The following is a 12369-nucleotide window of genomic DNA, read 5'->3' on the forward strand; positions in this document are numbered from 1 at the left end:
CCGGGATTCAACGTATGCAGAGTTTACCATGAATGTGGTCTCTGCTTACGCAGGGACATTACCTTTACAACGTGCATTGAGGAGAAAGCGTGATCGGGTTGAATCCCGGCCTATGTCTACCACCTGTTTACAAGGTCATAGTTTTGATTATAGCCGACTATTGAGAATAGAGCTGTATTATGTGGAGTGTGGTGGTTCCCACCTACCACCTCTCATTCTCCTCCCTCCCTTTCTCTCTCTCTGATTCTCCCTCCTCTCTAGGAAGGAATCCGTCTCACCTTAATTGCTGTTAAATCGGATTAATGACTGACCCAGGACATGTTGACTTAACAATCTCTCCTAGTAAATCTCCCCTCTTCCCGTACATCACTTGTATACACTCGTCTTCATCCTCGCTCTGTCTGAGTCACTCTCTGTCTGATTCACCCATCTTACTCACCTCATCTCTCTCTGTCTGAGTCACCCATCTTACCCCACTCACCTCATCTCTCTCTGTCTGAGTCACCTATCTTACCTAACCCACCTCATCACTCTCTGTCTGAGTCACCCATCTTACCCCACTCACCTCATCTCTCTCTGTCTGAGTCACCCATCTTACCCCACTCACCTCATCTCTCTCTGTCTGAGTCACCCATCTTACCCCACTCACCTCATCTCTCTCTGTCTGATTCACCCATCTTACCCCACTCACCTCATCACTCTCTGTCTGATTCACCCATCTTACCCCACTCACCTCATCACTCTCTGTCTGATTCACCCATCTTACCCCACTCACCTCATCACTCTCTGTCTGATTCACCCATCTTACCCCACTCACCTCATCACTCTCTGTCTGATTCACCCATCTTACCCCACTCACCTCATCACTCTGTCTGATTCACCCATCTTACCCCACTCACATCTCTCTCTGTCTGAGTCACCCATCTTACCCCACTCACATCTCTCTCTGTCTGAGTCACCCATCTTACCCCACTCACGTCATCTCTCTCTGTCTGAGTAACCCATCTTACCCCACTCACCTCATCACTCTCTGTCTGATTCACCCATCTTACCCCACTCACCTCATCACTCTCTGTCTGATTCACCCATCTTACCCCACTCACCTCATCACTCTCTGTCTGATTCAACCCCATCTTACTCCCTGTCTCACCCATCTCATCACCTCTCTCTGTCTGAGTCACCCATCTTACCCCACTCACCTCATCACTCTCTGTCTGATTCACCCATCTTACCCCACTCACATCTCTCTCTGTCTGAGTCACCCATCTTACCCCACTCACCTCATCTCTCTCTGTCTGATTCACCCATCTTACCCCACTCACCTCATCACTCTCTGTCTGATTCACCCATCTTACCCCACTCACCTCATCTCTCTCTGTCTGAGTCACCCATCTGACCCCACTTACCTCATCTCTCTCTGTCTGATTCACCCATCTTACCCCACCCACCTCATCTCTCTCTGTCTGAGTCACCCATCTTACCCCACCCACCTCATCTCTCTCTCCCTGTCTGAGTCACCCATCTTACCCCACCCACCTCATCTCTCTCTGTCTGAGTCACCCATCTTACCCCACCCACCTCATCTCTCTCTGTCTGAGTCACCCATCTTACCCCACCCACCTCATCTCTCTCTGTCTGAGTCACCCATCTTACCCCACCCAACTCATCTCTCTCTGTCTGTCTGAGTCACCCATCTTACCCCACCCACCTCATCACTCTCTGTCTGAGTCACCCATCTTACCCCACCCAACTCATCTCTCTCTGTCTGTCTGAGTCACCCATCTTACCCCACCCACCTCATTCTCCACTCCTCTTTCTTTTCTTTCTTCCCCAGACACCCTTACCATTTCTTTTACACTCTTTACAGTTCTTGCCCACTGCTTCTTCTTGACAGTCGTTAATGTTTTGCCAGTTATGAGCTCTCTTTCCCTCTCTCCTTCTTTTTCCTTCTCTCTCACTGTCTTGCCTGCATGGCATGTTGGAGTGTGTGTGTGTGTGTGTGTGTGTGTGTGTGTGTGTGTGTGTGTGTGTGTGTGTGTGTGTGTGTGTGTGTGTGTGTGTGTGTGTGTGTGTGTGTGTGTGTGTGTGTGTGTGTGTGTGTGTGTGTGTGTGTGTGTGTGTTAGCACCCATCGATGTGGGCCTGTCATTGGCTCCTAAGTGCTTTGGCAATACTAGGGATCTGCTGTCATGCCAGTGCGACTAATCTCAATTGAATTACATTGAGCTCGTATTGAGACGGCGGGAAGGGACATGACCGTGTGTCTGGATGCTCGGCCAAGCAGCTCCCTCAGTCACACACAGTAGCACAGTCTGGAAGTCAGTCTGTCTGGTGGATGGTCTGCCCTTTGTCTGTCTCTGTGTCCGTCCGTCTGTCTTTCTATCCACTGTCTCTTGTTCTTTCCTCTCCAACCATCTGTCTTTCTATGCCATCTCTCAGTCTCTTACTGTATTCTCTCCACCATCAGTCCATCTGTCTTTCTATGCCATCTCTCAGTCTCTTACTGTATTCTCTCCACCATCAGTCCATCTGTCTTTCTATGCCATCTCTCAGTCTCTTACTGTATTCTCTCCACCATCAGTCCATCTGTCTTTCTATGCCATCTCTCAGTCTCTCTTACTGTATTCTCTCCACCATCAGTCCATCTGTCTTTCTATGCCATCTCTCAGTCTCTTACTGTATTCTCTCCACCATCAGTCCATCTGTCTTTCTATGCCATCTCTCAGTCTCTTACTGTATTCTCTCCACCATCAGTCCATCTGTCTTTCTATGCCATCTCTCAGTCTCTCTTACTGTATTCTCTCCACCATCAGTCCATCTGTCTTTCTATGCCATCTCTCAGTCTCTTACTGTATTCTCTCCACCATCAGTCCATCTGTCTTTCTATGCCATCTCTCAGTCTCTTACTGTATTCTCTCCACCATCAGTCCATCTGTCTTTCTATGCCATCTCCCAGTCTCTCTTACTGTATTCTCTCCACCATCAGTCCATCTGTGTCAATGTCTGGATAGAAAGAGCAGTATGCATTTCACGCACAAGGATTAGCCATTAGAAAAGTCCACTAAAGCATTAACGTTTTTTGACATTTTTGTCAAAGCGATAATTATGACTCAGCGAAAGAAACCCCCTAAATAAAATGAACTTGGGTTGAGCAATTTCATTAAGTCCTTTCAAAGAGCAGAAGGTTTATCAACTGAGGCAATGCTATAGTTTCGACATTCTTCTCAAGGGCGTGAGGACAGAGAAAGTGGGTCCATTTCTAAACCACTGCCACTTTAAAAGGAAAAAAAAAGAAGAAAAGTCTCCTAGCTTTGTGTTCTAAAGCTCATTTTCCTCTTTGTTGCTCGGTCTTATTGTTGGACTAACATCCTACTGCCCCATGAGTGCTTCAGAAATCTGCCAATCATACAAGGTTTGTTTTTTCAACTTTACACATTAACTCTCTACTAAGTTTACACAAGCTGCCAAAAATAAGGTCAAAACCATAACTGCTAAGTATACTTTTCCTGTCCAAATTAATCCAAGAAACATTTAGAAAGAGCATGAATCGGTTATCTTTCTCTGTGTGAATATAATGTAGAAGTAGATATGGCCCTGTTGCTATGTCCATGATGCTATGTCCATGTGGCTATGTCCATGTGGCTATGTCCATGTGGCTATGTCCATGTGGCTATGTCCATGTGGCTATGTCCATGATGCTATGTCCATGATGCTATGTCCATGATGCTATGTCCATGTGGCTATGTCCATGTGGCTATGTCCATGTGGCTATGTCCATGTGGCTATGTCCATGTGGCTATGTCCATGTGGCTATGTCCATGTGGCTAAGTCCATGTTGCTAAGTCCATGTTGCTGTGTCCATGTTGCTGTGTCCATGTTGCTGTGTCCATGTTGCTATGTCCATGTGGCTAAGTCCATGTTGCTGTGTCCATGTTGCTGTGTCCATGTTGCTATGTCCATGTGGCTATGTCCATGTGGCTATGTCCATGTGGCTATGTCCATGTGGCTATGTCCATGTTGCTGTGTCCATGTTGCTGTGTCCATGTTGCTGTGTCCATGTTGCTGTGTCCATGTTGCTATGTCCATGTGGCTATGTCCATGTGGCTATGTCCATGTGGCTATGTCCATGTTGCTATGTCCATATTGCTATGTCCATGTGGCTATGTCCATGATGCTATGTCCATGTGGCTATGTCCATGTGGCTATGTCTATGTTGCTATGTCCATGTTGCTATGTCCATGTTGCTATGTCCATGTTGCTATGTCCATGTGGCTATGTCCATGTGGCTATGTACATGTTGCTGTGTCCATGTTGCTGTGTCCATGTTGCTGTGTCCATGTTGCTGTGTCCATGTGGCTATGTCCCTGATGCTATGTCCATGTGGCTATGTCCATGTGGCTATGTCCATGTGGCTATGTCCATGTTGCTATGTCCATGTTGCTATGTCCATGATGCTATGTCCATGTGGCTATGTCCATGTGGCTATGTCCATGTTGCTATGTCCATGATGCTATGTCCCTCCACTTACAACTTCAACGCCCATTTGGCTGTAACCCATTTACTTTCCTATTTTCTCTCTCTCTCTCTCTCTCTCTCTCTCTCTCTCTCTCTCTCTCTCTCTCTCTCTCTCTCTCTCTCTCTCTCTCTCTCTCTCTCTCTCTCTCTCCTCTCTCTCTCTCTCTCTCTCTCTCTCTCCCTCCCTATATCTCTCTCTCCCTATATCTCCCCCTCTCTCTCTCCCTATATCTCCCCCTCTCTCGCTCCCTATATCTCTCCCTATATCTCCCCCTTCTCTCTCTCCCTATATCTATCTCTCCCTATATCTCCCCCTCTCTCTCTCTCCCTATATCTATCTCTCCCTATATCTCTCCCTCTCTCTCTCCCTATATCTATCTCTCCCTATCCCTATATCTATCTCTTCCTATATCTCCCCCTCTCTCTCCCTATATCTATCTCTCCCTATCCCTATATCTATCTCTTCTATATCTCCCCTATATCTCTCCCTATATCTCCCCCTCTCTCTCCCTATATCTCCCCCTCTCTCTCTCCCTATATCTCCCCCTCTCTCTCTCCCTATATCTCCCTCTCTCTCTCCCTATATCTATCTCTCCCTATATCTCCCCCTCTCTCTCCCTATATCTCCCTCTCTCTCTCTCTCCCTATATCTCCCCCTCTCCCTCTCCCTATTTCTCTCCCTCTCCCTATATCTATCCCCCTCTCCCTCTCCCTATATCTATCTCTCCCTATATCTCCCCCTCTCTCCCTATATCTCCCCCTCTCTCTCCCTTCCTATATCTCCCCCTTTCTCTCTCCCTATGTCTCTCCCCTATATCTCTCTCTTTCTCTCCCTATATCTCTCCCTCTCCTATATCTCTCCCTATATCTCTCCCTCTCTCTCTCTCTCTCTCTCTCTCTCTCTCTCTCTCTCTCTCTCTCTCTCTCTCTCTCTCTCTCTCTCTCTCTCTCTCTCTCTCTCTCTCTCTCTCTCTCTCTCTCTCTCTCTCTCTCTCTCTCTCTCTCTCTCTCTCTCTCTCTCTCTCTCTCTCTCTCTCTCTCTCTCTCTCTCTCTCTCTCTCTCTCTCTCTCTCTCTCCCCATGTCTCTCTCCCCTCTCTCTTTCTCTCCCTCTCTCTCCCCTTCTCTATTTCTCTCCCTCTCGCTCTCCCCCTCTCTCCCCTCTCTCCCTCTCTCCTTCTCTCCCTCTCTCTTTTACATCCCTCCTTCCCTACCTCTCCCTCTCTTTCTGCCTCCCGCTTTCTCTCTCCCTCTCCTCCCCTCATTCTTTGTCTCTGCCTCCCTCACTCGCTCTCTCCTCTTCTCGCTCTCTTCTCTTCCTCTCTTTCTCCAGTCAGGATTAAACATTTATCTCTGCGGTTCTCCTCTCCTTTGGCCCTAAATGCCGTGTGGATGATAAGAGTCGCTGGGATTTGTCAAATTGTGCGCCATCGATTAACTGACCTTTCACGCCTGCGAGTCTCTCAGCCACTCCACTAACTGCAGACAGGCCAGATAGAGAGATAGATGGATACATCTCGCTGTTATTATTGTGTACAAGTTTGTAGTTACCAGGTGTGCCGAGGAGAGAGGACAGGGGTAGGGGGGCGAGGAGAAAGAGATGAGGGAAAGGGAGGGGGTAGAGGAGACAGGGGGGGTAGGAAGAGATAGACACAGGGAGAGGGACTGAATAGTCCTTCAATTGTCCTATAGGTGCAGTATGTATGGGGATAACTGTATGCATTGAAGAGAGGTTATAGGTATTTTGAGCTCTGCTACCCATATTGCATTATACAATCAGGTCAAGAGAACTACGTTTTTCACTTATAACATACGGAACAAAATGGCTTTGATATCTTTCTTTTATTCACTATTGAGCTTATCGCTTTAGACAGATGGCAGCGTAGCCTAGTGGTTAGAGCGTTGGACTAGTAACCGGAAGGTTGCGAGTTCAAACCCCCGAGCTGACAAGGTACAAATCTGTCATTCTGCCCCTGAACAGGCAGTTAACCCACCGTTCCCAGGCTGTCATTGAAAATAAGAATATGTTCTTTAACTGACTTGCCTGGTTAAATAAAGGTTAAAAAAAATAAAAAATAAAAAAACAGTGCTGATCAAAGCTCAAAGGGCATTGTGAAACCCATTCAGTATGAGGTGCAGTCACATTGGTTCAATTATAATGAGAAAATAATTTTACTTTCCCTTTTTGCAATGCTTAGCTATAATGTATTATTGACATGATAACAAGTATTGTCAATAGGTCTATTTTGGTCATATAATTTAATAGTAAAGCAACAAGTTGAAACATCAAAAACATGATTCCTTTCGAATAAACATTGGTCAATACATTCAGTTAGTGAGAGACAGTAGTCTTAACTGAAAAGCTAGAAGGGGTAATGTCATCAATGGAGCGGGCTGACACCAACCTGGACTCCCGCGTCGCCCCGCCTCAGAGATGCACCTGAGGCCGAAGGCTGAATTCCAAAAACCGCACTGAACTGGACCTCTCTGGGCTGCGCTGGTTCTGGACGGAGAGACGAGGGAAGTCCCGCGTCGCACTATAAGGGATGGTACACTAAAAAAAAAATAGTTTCGTTCAACTTATTTGTGATTTAACCCATTTAAATAATACATGTATTTTAGTTAATAAACGAGATAAGGTTAATTCCATATGTAGCCTATTGTTGGCCCTATAACCATGTCCAACACAAACCCACGTCATGTTGGCTATGAATTTGCCTGGTCATGGCCTAGTGCTTCCCCAAAAGAGAAGACACTCTTGGGGAAGAAATAATGAAACACACGACAAAGTGGAAGAGATTCGTGCTTTCTTCCAGTTGAACAGAACCGTCCCTGGGACTTGAGTTGTGTCCGGGAGGGCCACTTCAGCCTCTACATCACAGAAGAGCACAATGACAGGTGGAACCACTCCACCCATCCGATCAATCACCTTATTTACTCTTGACTGTCATGGCGAGAGGAGAGGAGACGGGTGGACTGGTGAGATGAGACAGGGGTAGCCTACTGGCTCAGGCAACGAGTATTCCCTGGAATTGAATGCCGCGCATCATCACTGAAGTGGGCCTCCTAGCGTCTCATACACTATCGACGGGGCGCTTGCCTTCCTCGACACTGTATTGACCGCACTAACTAGCTGCACTTTGATCATACCAAATTAGCTTCCAGATGCAAGACATTAAGGATAATAACGTTTTCAGAAATCAAACCACACGGCGCTCATTTCCGCATTTGGCGCTATTAGCATTAGAACGTAGATTGTGGCTGAGAAGCAACATTCAACTACAAGGCTTTCAAAACACTGGTATCGAGTCTGAACTAAATGAGAAGGTGAATAGCGGTGCCATGCATGGGCAAATTTTGACCTTCAAAACTTGCTATAATTCTACAAATGCATTTCCTGAATTTTTAATATATTATCCTTCCCCTTTGTGTATCCAAAGGTTCATATATGTGAAATGGCTCCTATATGTAAGATGTTATGTAACATTATCAAGAGATTATCCAGAAATATCAGAGGAAAATTCATCCTTTAGAAGTGGAGAAATGTCAGATTATACATTTTCCCTCAGTTGATTGATTAACATGACGATATTGACCTCAACAGGTCACGTTATAGCCAGGCGAGACGGCAGCTCGATATGACAGACTTCATGTGCAGGCATTTTGTAGGCGACATACTTTAAATTGGTAATTGAAGAATATAATATATTTTAAATGTAATAGTTCATTTTGGAGTTCATTGTCGACATATTATATTGTTGTATGCCTTTACATTTTAGTTTTGTACCAGACAATTGTGGGATTAGAATGTATTATTTTGTAAAATACCGTTTTAACGTTGTAACAATTACATCTGTCATTAATAGCAATATATCAAAATTGAATAATACTAATACTAATGATAATACAAATAATACTAGCCTACTTCTACTACCACCACTAATAATTATAATAGCATATGTGTTTGCCAAAACGGCACACAAATAGGCCTACAAAATGTGAGCAATTGTTATTTATTATTAATTTATTTAATCGATTCGAATTAAGTTAGAAACAACCTAATCTAAAATCACCGATAACTTACAACAAATGTTGCCTAATTGGACAGGTGTAGAACTTCTAGCCCAAATTCAAGACGAGGGGGAGGGAGGGAGGGCAGGGTGAGTGATGTGGGGAGAGATTTCCCCAAATGGCATTTAATGTCGGAAGTATTTCTACCAAATACTGATAAGTGAAAGATAGAGGCAGCCGGGAAGATGCGGCACAAACCGCGGAAATAATTAAATGAATGGTCAGTTTGGAGATGAGAGAAAATTAGGTTTGAGACTTCCACCTAAGCACTGCAAAAACTAAACCAAGACAAAACTACAAAAGACAAAACATAAATGTACAGAAATAATGTAACTTTCTAAGTGAACAATATACATTGAATATAAATAAGTGGAATACAGTAAAAGTGAAAGTGCAGGGGAATTTCTTGTTATTTTTTGGTTTCACAATTTCGGGCATTTAGTTGTTCAAAAATATATCCTTATCACAGCTTTCTGACTTCCTTTTTTCATGGATAAAAATCTGCACTGTTATAACTCTTACTGTACACAATTTTCCGTAATTGACGCTGAATTAAATTAAATAGATTATTATTATTATTATTATTATTATTCAGCTCTTATAATTATTATTATGATTATTCAATATGCACCGCATTGTCATTCTCGTCACCATTGTTAGGTCTATATCATAGTAATAGCAATGCAGACGATTAGAAGAGCAACCCTATAGTCTATTCAAATTAAGACAACTTTAATTTAAGCCTTGAACTCAGCAACACACAGTAGATGCTTGTAAGCAGTGGCAAAGTTGTGCAAAGTTAGATGATATACTGAATAATTGAACAGAGAAAAAAATAAACATTCGGTCGGGTTAGGTGGACCTATTGATCTATCTCTTAATCTGGAATAGTTACATGCATCTATTGATTTATAAACACTGTTTATCTAGAAATGTACTGGCACAAATAATTGATAAGGTAACCCACGGCGCCCATAAATATGCATCAACGTTTCACTAGGGTAAACAACTTTTTTTTTGTGTGTGTGTGGGGGGGGGGACCAAGTCAAATCAAGCAGAGGCTAGATTATTCCAGAATATTTGAGGGTTTTCTCTGCGTCTATATCGCAGCCAGGTCACCCGTGATCAGCATCTCCAACTCCCATCTAGGCTAACATGAAAGCGCGCACACACATACACTCACTCACAACTGAATTAGAAAAGCAAATAAAGTCACAATACCACTTATTGAAAATGTTTGTGTTTGTGAACTTCCTGTGATTCTCGTAAAATAAAATAATATTATAGTCGATTATATTCTAATAAACATGTTTATTTACTTTTTTTAAAAATATGTGAACATTCAAATTTGCCTATTTTATTTTCAACTATATGGTGTCCCTATCACAATAAATAACAGCATTGTAAACATGTGGGGGTATTAACTAAAGCCTGAAATACAAACTTTAGGTCACAAACGTCTACTCGCGCAATGATGAATGGTTCTGCCAAAATCAGTTTCCCTGGCATGTTACATGTATTTGCATCCTGGCTCACCAGAGCGTGAAAAAGATGACACAAAGACAAATGCATCCGCGGCCAAACATTACATACACATTGTGAAGGTAAATTAGCCTGGGTCACTCATACAGACAGATAGAGAGATACACACACACAGCCCAGGCGGCGCATAGCCGACATTAGACGCCCTTGCTAGCCGTGTGAGTGCCTGTTTAATTGACTGATTGATACTGTGGTGTGGAGGTGAGGGTTAGACGTAAAAGCGTTAACAAATAGAGACACTTAACGGCTAATCCGGGCCAGCACAGACAGCTCTGCGCGGGAGACAACTTCCCCCTCCGCAAGACGGGAGAGCAGCAGTGGTCTCACATGCATGCTGGGCTGGGCAAGACGGGAGACTCAAATGTGATCCCCCCCAAAACTAGCCTATTTACGATTTGTTCACTATTTCAGGTAGGCTACTATATGCAGACTGGAAGTCAACTAGGAATTATCCAAACTAAAATAAACAGTGATATAGGATAGTTAATCGAATCGAATCTAAAGTAGCATTTAAAAGCTCAGCCTAATAACAATAATAATACTACTAATACAATCCCAATAATATTGGTTTCAGTCACTTGACAACACAACAAAAAGTAAACTCATAAAAGAAAACACATATCCAAAATCTAACAAACAATCATATACTGTTTCTAAAACTAAAGCATTTGACGGCCAAAGATATGGCGTTATAAAGACGATGGATGACATACCTCAAGTGTCTTTGCCCAGTAGTTCAGTATTCTTTCAACAGCCAAAGCGTGAGCAGTCTACCCAGGTCTGAGATCACTCTCCAGGCGTTTGTTCCAGTAGCGCACCGAGCCGGGGACCGTGGAAGCAGCACTACACTAACAACCTCGACCGAGGGAACTGACAGAGGGAGGGAGGGAGCGGAGGAGGTGTGCATCTCTCTGTGTGTAAGTAGTTAATTAGTAAATCCCCATTCGCTGTGCCTCGGGTCGGTTTGTTTTCCCCGGTCGACAAGCCGAGAGGAAAGAGAATTTGAAGTAGGATTCGACCCGTTTCCGCTCCTGTGTTTCGTATATGAGGTTTGTGTGTGTGTGTGTGTCTTTGTGTGTGTGCACGAGTTTGACTGTGTGTATGTGTGTGTTTTTCCTTTCACGCTCTTCTTTTCAGTCGCGCCGCCACAAGAGGAGCCCCTCTATCTTACCTCCTCACTGGTTAGCCACATACTTTCTCACCCTTCCTCTGTTTTACCAAAATCTTTGTCCATTTGTTCTACTCAACCGTGCAATTATGCGTCAATTAACAAAGTATTGGGCTATTTTGCATCGCTAACATATTTCCGGATAGGCTTAACCCAATGTCGTCAATTCAACGTCTATTCCACGGTGGTTCAACGCAATTTCTTTGAAATTACGTGGAAACAACGTTGATTCAACCGGTGTGTGCCCAGTGGGAAGACGTAGAATAAACCCCCCAAATGTACTATTGTGCACTCAAAGTGACACCGCCAATCATCGTTCTCGGTCGTTATTCTATTCCTTCACATATTCGCTCCCCTCACTATTCTTTCAGACGGAATCCTCACTGTTCTTTCAGACTGAATCCTCACTATTCTTTCAGACTGAATCCTCACTACTCCTGTACAGATGTAATGCCAGATGATGCCTAGGTTAAAAAAGCATAAGCCACAGTCACAGCCACTGCCATATTTCTAGAGGGAATTCAACATAATAGGTCAAAGAAAAGGTGAAGATATTAAGATACAGTATCATTCACTTTCACAGTCAATGACCATTTATTTCCTCTTACCACACATCCAACATTCAATTAAGGGCATAGTTAAATGTCTCTATGGGACATAATTCCCCAAATATCACTTTATACACCACAATTACTAACATGAGTAAAAAGACATGTAGGGCTGTAACGCTATGCTATACCACACACACTTCAATGCACGTCCTCAGTCCCATGCCAGCAATCGACCCTGCCCTAACCAACTTTAATTACTTAATTGATCCCCAATCAGCTACTTAATAATCAATTAGGTAAACCTATGGAACTCACTCGAGTGCAGAGAGGTGCAGTATCTGACAAGGGAGTCACTGAGACAGAGGAGAAGATGGAGAGGGATGTGGTGATGGGGTGCATGCATGGGTAGCAAGAGATAGAGTGTGTGTATCACAGGAGGTTGGTGACACCTTCATTGGGGAGGACGGGCTCGTGGTAATGGCTGGTGCAGAATAAGTATCAAATACATCAAACACATGGTTTCC

At 43.9% G+C, this 12369-nt stretch overlaps 1 protein-coding gene across 4 annotated transcripts in view; it reads right to left on the reverse strand.

Annotated features, from left to right (window-relative positions):
• The window catches only part of LOC123996407 (ETS domain-containing transcription factor ERF-like), a 61678-nt gene extending 49626 nt beyond the window's left edge, over positions 1–12052 (reverse strand). The window contains exons 1-2 of one of the 4 annotated variants that reach the window (XM_046299793.1): positions 10840–12052; positions 6919–7067 (exon numbers count right to left, since the gene is read on the reverse strand). The gene's annotated coding sequence lies outside the window, so the exon portion shown is untranslated. The remainder of the gene's footprint in view (positions 1–6918; positions 7068–10839) is intronic. The other 3 variants (XM_046299795.1, XM_046299794.1, XM_046299796.1) reach the window with 3 other exon arrangements.
• Positions 12053–12369: the final 317 nt, after the last annotated feature.

This window comes from Oncorhynchus gorbuscha, linkage group LG15, assembly GCF_021184085.1.
Source record: "Oncorhynchus gorbuscha isolate QuinsamMale2020 ecotype Even-year linkage group LG15, OgorEven_v1.0, whole genome shotgun sequence".
Lineage (NCBI taxonomy): Eukaryota > Metazoa > Chordata > Actinopteri > Salmoniformes > Salmonidae > Oncorhynchus > Oncorhynchus gorbuscha.